Source organism: Amphibalanus amphitrite, unplaced genomic scaffold (genome assembly GCF_019059575.1).
Source record: "Amphibalanus amphitrite isolate SeventyFive unplaced genomic scaffold, NRLGWU_Aamphi_draft 000295F_arrow, whole genome shotgun sequence".
In the NCBI taxonomy this organism is placed as follows: domain Eukaryota; kingdom Metazoa; phylum Arthropoda; class Thecostraca; order Balanomorpha; family Balanidae; genus Amphibalanus; species Amphibalanus amphitrite.
In genome coordinates this window covers 297,240-309,418 of record NW_024881790.1, presented here as the reverse complement: position 1 = coordinate 309,418, position 12,179 = coordinate 297,240, and the positions used below count along the sequence as shown (strand labels likewise).

Here is a 12,179-nt window from a genome sequence, read left to right as displayed (position 1 = left end):
TTTTGACTTTTCGAAAAAACCGGAATATATGTGACAGAACGCATGATTATGACTAACTCTAGCAAGTTTTAGCTAAATATCTTCAAAAATGGCCAAGTTATACGCATTATTGCAAAAAATTCACAATTATTAATTTTTCAAATCACTTTTTCAGTACGTATTTGGCATCGTACACCAATATAAATGGCACCATCGTGTTCCTGAGCTCAAATTGCATCCAATAGACACCTTTTTTGTTGAAAAATTTTAACTTCAAAATTTGACCTTTTTTGACCTGAAAGTGACCTGACCTAAGCTAATTTCGACTCAAAATGACCTTGAATGACACAGACGACATCAAATTCGAAATCTAGGGCCTAAATGGACCATAAAACATGTGTCACGTGACCGACGCATGATATAATATTTTTGTGACCTGTGATGACCTGACCCTGACCTGAAAATCAAAGTACAAGTTTGGTACCCTCAAGGTATCTAGAGCATCTGTTCACGAGTGTGGAAACCAAAAATGAGCCTGATCTGACTTGTAAGACGGCGGCCAGAGCCCAAAATGTGAACAAGCCAAAGTGCTAATAATTTTTACTTTGACCTGACCTGTGACGTCATCGGTGACCTCGAGGTCAATGAAATTAGGTTTCGCTCGACAGTTTTTCCGGGGCTATCAGACGCCGTTTGAATTTTGACGATCGGCCCAGTAGTTTCGGAGTTAGGAGGGGGGGCTATGAATAGCCCCCCCCCCCCAGTAGGGCGTGTTATACACAGACCCCAGTGGGGCGCGGGTTAAGAGAACACATATCTAGACTTCTTTTATCCTCCGATATCAGTGTACAAGGCCTCTGTAAGGCTCCATGCTGCACGAGCTGGCTTTTATTGAGCTTTTGTCCGTCCGAAGGGTTGCGTGTATTATATAGATTTATCTTATATTTATCCATGACTTCACCTGTAACCGGGTTTTATCTGTACCTGTTGGTGATGAGCAAATAAACAAACAATCAGTCGATGCGTCTCAACAAGACAAACACAATGAGGCCAACCCCAGCGTCCTATCTCTTTCCAATCGAGAGTTATTGGCAAAAATCTGTTTGTAGCCTCAAATGACCTCGGATGACCTTTCTAGAGGCTATCAGCAAAAATGACACCTAGGTCGTCACAAATGGTCCAAATCATTGTGATTATGAAATATTTGGACTGTTCCTATGCGTACACACGGATCTAGAGGCATTTTCATTTTTCTCCATTGACTTTTAATGGTAAAATCACGCCACTGGCCTGACCTTAGGTCACGGATATAAAAAATCCGAGATATACAACTTGTAGGCGCCCATAACATCGTGCAATCCACCAAGTTTAAAACCTTTCTGACAAACACTGCAGGCTAGACATGATTGCAAACTTTTTTAGGCTTGGTCAGTTAACTTGACCTGGTGACCTGACCTGACATGACTTGGGGTCAAAAATTTAACACATTGTCCAAAATTGATGTACAAATAGCTACTCCAAGCGGGCGCGTACGCGCCGCGGTTTTTATCTACACGCAAAAAACGCGTCAGTGTGGTAACATATGCCCCCCCCCCCCCCCACTGGGGCGAAGGTTAATATATCCACGGATAACCAGTAAAACGCCTTTTGTGCGAAGAACGAGCGAGCGAGATAGTGAGCCCTGCACGTGCGCAAGGGCGAGAGGGTACTTCCAACGGGCTTGTGCAAAGCACCCTTCTAACCGGTCGCTAGCGGTGTGCCAAATTTGAACGCAATCGGCCCAGCCGTTCCTGAGATCTGGAAGCGGCATTCTGCACGTGCGCACGTGCAAGCGGGGTCCAAAATGGCGTTTGCACGGTACCCTACTAACTGGTCCCCAACCGTGTACCAAATTTGAGCGCGCAATCGGCCCAGCCGTTCTAGAGATCTGGGAGCGCCCCCTGCACGTGCGCACGTGCTGTAGCACCCCAAACTTAACACATGCAGATGAATTATCTGATGGAGACCTAACTGTGTACCGAGTTTCAATTCACGCGGCCCAACCGTTGTGCCGTTATTGAGGTTGCAATTTTGGGGGTTCTTAAAAAATGTCCAACTTTACCACGCGCCACGTGCGGTGGTTGGCAAGAACGCATGGTGGCCATCACACCACAGAACTTTTACGTCCAAGTGACATTCAGTAAAGAAGACCGCTTGTCAATCGGATGTCCCGTTCCTAAGATATTAGCTTTTGAAGAGCGTCCCCACGGCTGGCCGGCCGCTCATATGTACTCAGGATTTTCCCTTAATTCAGTATGAACTCGCTCGCTCGCTGCGCTCGCTCGCTCGTAATAAATCCAGCCGCTTATTGTGGCCGCTTGAGCTATTAATGGATTTTCCCCATAGATACCTATAGTTAACAAATCCGCTTAATAAATCCACGTACTCCGCTTAACCCGCGCCCGGCTGGGGCTCCTGGAATTCCACGCCCTGCTGGGGTGGGGGGTGTTTGAACACTCCCCTTCAAACTCGGCTCCTGGTCCACGTAGCGATACGCGGAAGGCGGCGTCGCCAAAAATAATGACGAAATCACTTCGTTCACTTTTTTGGTCAGGTCAAAGGTCAGGTCACCAGAGGTCATTGAAGGCAAAATTTCGCCGATTTTCAGGTCGAATGTCGACAATTTCCAGGAAGCCAACGCATAACTCGGGAACCAATAGAGCTACAGCGCCGCGGAAAAGCGCATTCGATAGCCCTATTAACCCGCGCCCCGTTGGGCTCTGCCGAGCAACGCGCCCTGTTGGGGGGGGGCATCTTGCCCCCCCCCCCCTAAGATCTCGAGAACCACGCAACCTAGCGACAAGCGGCCAACGGTGTTGGATAGCCCTATCAGGGAACTACCTTGTGACCCAATTTTATTGGCCTAGGTCAAACCGATGACGTCACAGGTCAGGTCAAAGGTCAGATTTTCACCGTTTACAGGCATTTCAAGAAATGCGTTGTAAAATCGAGTAAAATGTATTTCATTGAAAGTCATCGATGGGGAAATGTTCTTCTAAAACAAATTTTGCTATTTGAGGTCACTAATACCAGGTCAGGTCACAGAGGTCAGGTCACGGGGGGTCACAATATGAAAGTGTCGTGTGAATCATGTTTTATGGTCCATTTTACATGACAAATGCGATTATGTGGGTCAGGCAGCCTTTGGGGCCAGCTTAGGTCACGTTTTGGTCAAGGTCAGGTCAAGGTCAGGTCAAGGCAAGGGCGGATCCAAGGGGGGCCAACTGGGCCATGGCCCCCCCAAGACGGTTAAAAGGGGGGCCATACTATCGTTTGCCCCCCCCCCCCCCAAGACATAAGTCAAGAAAACTAAAAAATAAACATTCTCAAAGTTCCCATGCTGAAAAACTGAAATATTGCTTTGATGATTGAGTGACCTTGGGGCAAACGTGAAAAACTCTGCCAACCAGAGTCAAAATGGCCTGTGCCGGCGAGGGTTAACATTAGGAGAAATCGACATGATATCACATTGTTATTCACATTCATAGGCACGTGTTCTGCATCAGACTTGTGATCAGCTCAGTTGAGCCGGCTCAAAAATCAGCTCAGCTCATGAGCCGGCTCAACATTTTGCCAAATTGTTGAGCTGTGAGCTGAGCCGGCTCAGTAATGCATTGAGCTGAGCTGCTGTCTGAGCTGAGCTGAATGAGCTTGAGCTGAGCTGAGCTGAGCTGATTGAGCTGAGCTGAGCTGATTGAGCTGAGCTGAGCTGAGCTGAGCGAGCTGAGCTGAGCTGAGCTGAGCTGAGCGAGCTGAGCTGATTGAGCTGAGCTGAGCTGATTGAGCTGAGCTGAGCTGATTGAGCTGAGCTGAGCTGATTGAGCTGAGCTGAGCTGAGCTGATTGAGCTGAGCTGATTTAGCTGAGCTGAGCTGATCCAGTTCTAATTCTTTTCAGTTCATGCTTGGAAATTAACTCAGGCTTTGATGCTTCAGCTATGAGCTAGCTATGGAGTGAGCAATTACACTGCCTTCGTGATCGCACTTAAAAATATCAAAACTCTAAAGAAATCAATAGTAATCACTAATCAAGCTTAATTTCTTTCACCCATATTGCATGGAAATTGGAAGACCAGGGTCTTGGCCAATTTACAGGCTAATACAGCCAGTCTCAAGTTTCAAGTCTGACTGCAAGATGAATACCTACTGTCAGGCTTTGATGCTTCGCCTTGACACTCTGCTCCGCAATGTACAATTCAGCATTCTTCACTTTGTTATTTAAGCAGTTATTTAAATTAATTGTATCAATAAGGGTTCTTACCTCTGCATAAAATATTTACAATTAGGAATTAGCAAATAAAGCTCCTCTTCGTTGGTTGAATGTGGGCTAAGCAACCATATCCTATTGAAAGTGGGGTGGGGCAGAGGCGCTAACTGGAACTCTCACCTTCTGATGTCCATTGTATGGGAAAAGCTCCCTTTTCACACGCCGACTATGAATTCTAATAGTGTTGACATTGCCTTGGTTGAGATCAGGGTGGTGTTATAGGTTTCATTGATAACAGCACGCTGCTATCACACGTGTCAAATGGGGTTTCCATGGAGATGTAAATAAACTCTTATCTCCAAGTTCCAACACTACCCCAAAATGTAACGTCAGCTCCCTCTGCTGCTGAGGGCTGTTCACGGGCCCTGTGTGCGGTCGGACCGCACACAGCCTCCAAGCTCCGCCCACTGCGTCCCTACGTCAGCCTTCCGTCACCGCACACAGCGATCGCTGTGGCAGGTCGCTGTGGCCGGTCGGGACTGGCCACAGCGGACCGTCCACCGCACGCAGCGGTGACGTCATAACCGCCTACCCATCCCCTACCCCCACGCCTGCTGGACGCACCGCACACACCGCACGCAGCAGTGTGCGCAGGGGGATGTCACTACTTTGCTTCGCCATAGGTCCAGTACTGATGTCGTCGGTTTCGATCCCGGTGACGTCAGTGCTGTCTACATCCGGGAACTTATTGCACTTGGTTCTCATTAGAGGTGGCCATATTGTTTTGTCTCGTGACGACACATTTGCGTCATCGGGATCGAAACTGGCTGTAAACAAATCGCTCAGTGTCGCTACCTACTATATATGGCCTTGAGTGTGCGGTGCCCGTGAACACCCCGGCAGGGTGCCAAGAGCGGATGGCGGCGTGGGCGTGCTGCTCGCGGCCGTGAAACACCGCCTAGTTGAGATGATTCCATGCCTTTTTTTTCGTCTCGAAGATTTTCGTCCGACTTTTTTCGTCTCGCATTTTTTTCGTCTGTACATTTTTTCGTCCGTTCATTTTTTCGTCGGTACATTTTTTCTGAGCGGAAACTGAGCTGAGCTGAATTGAGCGGAAACTGAGCTGAGCTGAATTGAGCGGAAACTGAGCCGATAGGCGTTATCACAAGTGTATTCGCGGCCATTGGGGCGACGTAAGAAAAGAAGAAAACAACTGGCCCCAAGAACTTTAAATTATCAGTTAGCATGCATATTTTCCTTGATCTGTAGAGAATTTAACATTAATTGTTAGAGAAAATTGCATTTAGAATCTTCCATTTATGCTTTTTTCATCGTTTGCACAATACGTTCTTTTACCAAGCTAGAAACACTAATTAGAAATAGTTCCTGCATCATCGTCAAGAACAATAGGGAAGGCTTGAAGTGAATACAATAATCTAAACGGTTTTGTAATCTATGTGAAGACACTTCTAAAATTGCCTGTAGAAATATTGAAGGCAAAAGTTCAACTTTTTCACAAGACGGATGTCTATAAACCTATTCAACGTGTGACAACTCAGCCGGTATTTCGTCGCCTACAGCCCAGCTTTCCCTAGTGACCGATAGAGGCGCTGCTATCGATATCCGCCCGTGCCGCCTAACGCTGAGCTGAACGGGAACTGAGTTGAGCTGAGCTGAGCTGAGCGGAAACTGAGCTGAGCTGAGCTGAGCGGAAACTGAGCTGAACTGAGCGGAAACTGAGCTGAGCTGAGCTGAGCGGAAACTGAGCTGAGCTGAGCTGAGCGGAAATTGAGCTGAGCTGAGCTGAGCGTGAGCGGAGCGCAGCCGGTTTGAGCGGAACGTGAGCTGAGCTGAGCCGCGTTAAACTGAGCGGGAGCTGAGCGGGAGCGGATAAGACTGAGTTGAGCTGAGCGAGCTCACTTTTTTCTTGAGCTGTCACAAGTCTGTTCTGCATATTGTGTACTGGTTGGTTTTAATTGCAAATTTGTTGGAAAATAAGATTGTCATTAGGCACTTCTTTTTAAAGAAAAAGGTAGTTTCAACGTTTGCCATGGTCAAATGTGTGATTCTTGTCAGAAAACTGAGGAATGATCATAACAACACTGAGTATAACCAACTTCAGCTTGAGAGATCTCAGAAGCTTCTTAATAGCTGAAGCTTCTTCATAGTTCATTAACACTATTACCCAGGAGCTTTCTTGTCTCATGCCTGAATGTATCGTTAGGCGACACGGGCGGACATCGATAGCAGCGCCTCTATCGGTCACTAGGGAAAGCTGGGCTGTAGGCGACGAAATACCGTCTGAGTTAATTCGTATATGATGTAAGATAAAAACACCAAAACCACCCAACGTTTCGTGTTATTTACTTTTTCAAGGGTGATATGACACATTTTACCTATCGAGTCAAGTACGTTTTTTCGGTTTCGTTCGAATATAGCGCGGGCACTTTTTCACAAATTTCCTCTGTCTTGCATGACATATTCACACATACATACACACATACTACAAATTAACGTCTTTCCTAGCCAACAGAGCAGATACTGAAGCTAGTCTGAAGAATCCACTCGAAGTGTTCAAAACATCACCTTTCGCAATAAACGCTGCTTCTATAATTCTCCGTTGGGTTTCTTTAGGTCTCAAATTCGACACAGGGAAGAGCAACTCAAAGTACATGGACTTGTTGGCAAAGAACAAGTTCAGCGATAGCAGGCTGGCACGGTCCGCCGACATCAAAACAACGGTGCGTCAGCTGATTATTGGTCCTCCGATTCAGGAGAAATTGTTAACGCGGGAACGCCGGCGCTAAATAAAGGCGGTAGGATTCACGGCTTTGCATGATCGTGTGCAATATTTTTTTATAGTATCAAGCGAGGGTTATTGCTGGAGTTTTGCAAATAAATATTTTGCTCTCAGTTTGGCTATGCGATCGTGAACACTTTATTTTCATAGATACGATATGAAATAGGATAAACAGGCAATACCATGGGCCAACCCAAGGCTATGTAGGCCAACCTTAGACTTCGCATAGCCATGGACATTGCGTATGAAGGTACTCGCCGATCGTACCACGATACCACGGGCAAGATATCAGACTTTTGGGAGTTTTGTGTCGCTGGAATGTATTTTAAGTGCTAAGAAGGAAAATAATTCAATTTAATGATGTCATGGACAATGGACATTTAGTCATTCCAAGCATATAATTTGCCTGGCTTCGACAACCAGATAGCCAGGTTGATTTCAAGAACTTCTAAAGAGGTAGTGGATTTAATATCGTTTCTATTACATTTAATTGATAATTCTACATATCAGTAAAGCTGCCAAGTTATCATTCTCGGCGAGCGATTACCGGCACATCGTACCAATGCCAATGGAGCGTCGAGCGTCCGATGGTTTACGATAGGAATTATAACAATAGATTTAACCTAGCGCTTTTTAGAACCATGGTCCGAAATGGTAATTCAAAGAACCTCTTCCCCTTTCAACTCACCTGAAAAAGCTGCTTTCGTGTACCACCCAGCACCCGTTTCGTAGATATATCAAAATGATAACCGGAGGCAAAGATTATCCTCGGCCGTGCCCATTTTCGAACCAACCCTGAGAGGCATAGGCGGCGGAACGGGCCGGGCGGCGGGCACCGGGGCACCGTGTCCCCTTTAATTTTGGCATTTTAACATTAGCCCTATGGGCGTTGCACGGAAAGAATGGGACCAAAAGTCGGCAGTGCCCCCCCCCCCCTTTAATTGAAGGTGTTCTGCCGCTACTGCTGAGAGGCCGTGGAAAATCGCTTTTAAAATCAATGCCTATTTTATGATCTACCACGATTCGTGGGGCTGACTAGTACCGACGGGGATCCCACAAACACGACGGTCACATGATGTACGGCGTAAAGCACCACAATTCACTCCAAAAGCGCAACCTTCTGAGATATCTTATATTTAGTTTCGATGCTGGTACTGGTGCAGTTTCAATGCTGGTACTCTGCTCATTTCTGTTTAATTAAGTTATTTCTCGCTTAATAAATGCGCCTCACATTAATCGTGTGCTGTGCTCCACAATCATTGCGCCGCGCGCTCTTCCTTCTTATCGGCCCCCTTGAGATCGTATCCATCAATATCTATTTGTTGGATTTGGTTTTGGATTTGTTGTTTCTAATGACTTGTAGAGAAACAATTTAGAGCGCTTAACAAAATAATTTCATAACCTATGAGCGACGGGAAAAGCCCAATCGTCCAACTCATAAAAAACATTGAGACACAAACAACTGGAAACTGTTGGTACTTTCGCGCATAGGCGGCGGAACGGGGAAGGCACCGGGGCACCGTGCCCCCTTTGATTTTGGCATTTTAACATGGGCTCTATGGTTACATGGAAAGAATGGGACCAAAAGTCAGTAGTGCCCCCCCCCCCTTCCCCTTAATTGAAGGTGTTCCGCCGCTACTGCTTTCGCGTACGTAATACAACGACGCTGGCAATCAACAAGTTGCAACATACGCCCGGGAAAATAAGTTTCAGATAACGACGCCGGCCAAGAGGTGCGCCGTCCGAAGGCTCCAGTTGAGCTGGGCGCAGGTACTAAATAGCATCAAAGGAAATCCTATATTCATCTCGCCGCATTTAAGCGCAACAATCGAAAGACGACAGCGTGACCGCGCTGACAGGCAATCAACCTGGCCACATAAAACTAGCTAGTGCAAGGAAGATGTCTATATAAACCACTGGACCATGCAAGGCGTTCGTGTAAATAAAATACGAGTAAAGATGACGCGTTTGAGGGCAGACTGGCCAAACAGTGACGTTACACGCGGATCTCAACACTGCACAACCCATTCATCAAAAAAGATCTCGTGGATCCCTATATACGTCATAACTGGCCCTAGTACGGGGGTATATAGCCATGGACGTAAATGGCCGGCTTAAGGCACAGGATCCCAATTGTCATCCCCATTACGTGGTCCCCAGAAGTCGCCAGGCCGAGAGCCAATGGCAGTTAAGCACATCTTACACGTGCCGACAAACGTGACACAATGAATCCAATAATGAGTCCGCCAATAAGCCTGGCTAATTCTGCATGTAGGCTGCTATTTACCACCACGGCGGAAGGCTAAAACGCATCCATACAGCTCAACATAGGTGTCAATTTCCGCCGGGTTGGGGGTGCTCAAGCTGTCTAAATTCCCCGCCGGCTCGGCTGGCTTGGCTTTGGAGCCCCAACAGACGGTGCAGGTCAAGGTCACCGCTAAGGCGGCGGCGGATTTGCTGCGCCCGGGCAGTGGGCACTGGGCACCCTCAATTCGGTGAAAATCGACACCCATGTAGCTCAACATGACAAAACGCTGCATACAAGCGCACGTCCTCGCATTTAATTGACGCATTTAATTGCGTCACTAACCTTGTACACTGTACAACACTGGTGAGATGACTGTCCGAAGGAAACTGCCGACTTTGGCTGGCAACATTCAGGGTTGGTGACTTATGTACTGAGTTCGGCTGGCTGACAGCGATGTGACTTCGGGACCGGTTGATGAAAGGGCCATCCTAGCCCCATACCACAGGAGCCCAGCTGGTCTTGGCGAGCGGCGGCGACTGGACGAGGCTGGACCCCTACTACAGGAGCCCAGCTGGTGCTGACGAGCGGCGGTTACTGGACGAACGGGTCAGCCTGAACCCCTATTGCAGGAGTCCGGCTGGTCTTGGCGAGCGGGGACGACTGGACGAGGCTGGACTCCTACTGCAGGAGTCGAGCTGGTCCTGTCGAGGAAATAGTTCACCTTTAACATGGGATTTTAAACTGAGATAGCAGTCTGATAGAGCAGATTTGCGTATGCCTTATATTTGAACCGTTTGAGATATTCACCTTTTATCAGTGAATATTGGTGCTTAAATTCATGTTCTACCTAGTGCTCATTTACAGCTAGCAGAAACCTCTTCAACACACAGTGGCCAATCAGCGATGAGAGCACTTACAGGAGCAGAATCCCTTGCAGCTGATAGGTTGTTCAGCTGTTCGTGTTCATAACTTCAATCATTAAAATAATGAAATCCCTTTAGAAGAAGTGTGTAGTTCCAAGTCAGAATGCATTTAAATTTTATTCATCACATTTTTAACACATCTTTTTAAATTTTATTCATCAAATTATTCACAGAAGGTGAACAATTTCTTTCAACACTTACCTTGCTTCAATGGTGACATGTAGTTCTTGCAGCAGAGAAGGCACAGCATTTGGCTGCAACTTCAAATATTTACTTGCTGCTATCAATTATTCAGTTTTGAAATGCATACAGGTACAGCGAATCTTGGGTTCTCCTGTAAGAATGCCGACGTCACCGCAGAAGTTCATCCAGAGCTTGCGCCTGAAAAGGGCCAGGTTTAATATTTGAGTGAAATGAAGACTTTTGAATCATTTTATCATTATACCATCATCACATTTTTGCCTAATTTGTAAGAAATAGGTTAAGGTTAGCAGAAATAGGTAAGGTTTTGACTAGACCCCCTGGGTCACAACAGGAGATGACACCAGTGATTGGTGGGACCACCAGGCACCAGCACTGGCACAATCCGTTCTGACCACCGCACACCCATCAGCCCGAGAGCACACTAAATTGCATGTTAAAGCTCCATTAATACTTTTTTCAATTTTTGGCCATCAATTTTGTTGGGTCCATCATGTCCATCACCAAGCCACATTTGAAATGCACTACACTACATCCCCCCACCACCTGACCACACCAGGCCGAATCCGCACCGCGCTACACAAAATCCGCACTGCACCAAGCTAAATCCACGCCACACCAAAGCCTCACCAGCCGGACAAGCCAGCACAGATGAGATCTTGTCGAAATTGCAATGCTTTGCAGAGTGCATACTGGCCTACCTGAACCTGACCATACCTAACATATGAGCCTGACTGTCCTAAGCACTGGGAGCTCATTGAGACCAGGCCCCACAGGCCTAGTGGCCTCCTAAAACCTGATTTCCATATGGTAAGGTGAGCTATTTAAGAATGGTGATCGGATATCGAACGCGAGACAAGACAGCAATGGGCAGTGGGCGGTTCATGCAACAATAATCATGTTTCCTTACCACAAGTATCAAAGCCAAAGCAAAAATGGCTACCTATCGAATTCAAATTTCACTGGAACCTCACCTGCATGGATCTTAAGTGAAAGGTACCTACATCTTGATACATCTTGATCTGCACGAAAGATACATCTTGATCCACTCATCTCAATCTTGTTTTTCTGCATCCAGGGCATGCAACACTTCTGGTATTTTTGGCACAACTTACTCGACTGCTCAGCTCAAATGCAAATTGCAATCACGGTCTTAAAATACCTACTGAATATTGAATCGCAATGTATATTCAGTCGATGTACCGGTTTATATAGCCTTGGATGTACCCCTCGTTCGATGTCTCTCGGACGACGAAGATTGTACGTCGTCCGGCGAATCCCGTTCTAGGTCAACGGGCTCGGCTGCGATTATGGAATGTGATTGGCTAAACGGCGTAGAATCTTTGTCGTCCGAGAGACATCGAACAAAAGTAATGTCGCTACTGCGCCATTTGTTGCATCGAATTCGCCCCATAGAAGCACGTGTTAATTCTCTCCCATAGGGCCCTGGGTAAACTCATGTAAACAACCTCCATAGGGTCCTGGGTAAACTCTCCCCTTGTCTATTTTCTTTAAACGGGTATGGTTTGGACAGAAAAATATTTCCCACCTCATAAAAAATAAAACTTAATTTTTGATGTACCTCATTGATGCAAAACATCAGAAAAACATTAGAAATTAAGTCAAAGAAACCGATTGTTTATAAAAGGACAGCTGACGGCATGCCTCCCGTGTCCCCTGGCTTGAAGCTTCGGCTCCGTGTTACCTTAGTATTCTATGACCGTGAGCGATAGTGACATTGATAAAGGTTTCAAGCAAGGTATATTGACATGTCTCTTTGCTCT

The 12,179-nt window shown here is 46.6% G+C and overlaps 1 long non-coding RNA gene across 1 annotated transcript; it reads right to left on the bottom strand.

Annotated features, from left to right (window-relative positions):
* Positions 1 to 8,801: 8,801 nt before the first annotated feature.
* LOC122387697 lies at positions 8,802 to 11,600 on the bottom strand. Its single transcript, XR_006257649.1, has 3 exons — positions 11,370 to 11,600; positions 10,396 to 10,575; positions 8,802 to 9,972 (listed from the first exon to the last, which is right to left on the bottom strand). It is a non-coding gene; the product is annotated as an uncharacterized LOC122387697 (long non-coding RNA).
* Positions 11,601 to 12,179: the final 579 nt, after the last annotated feature.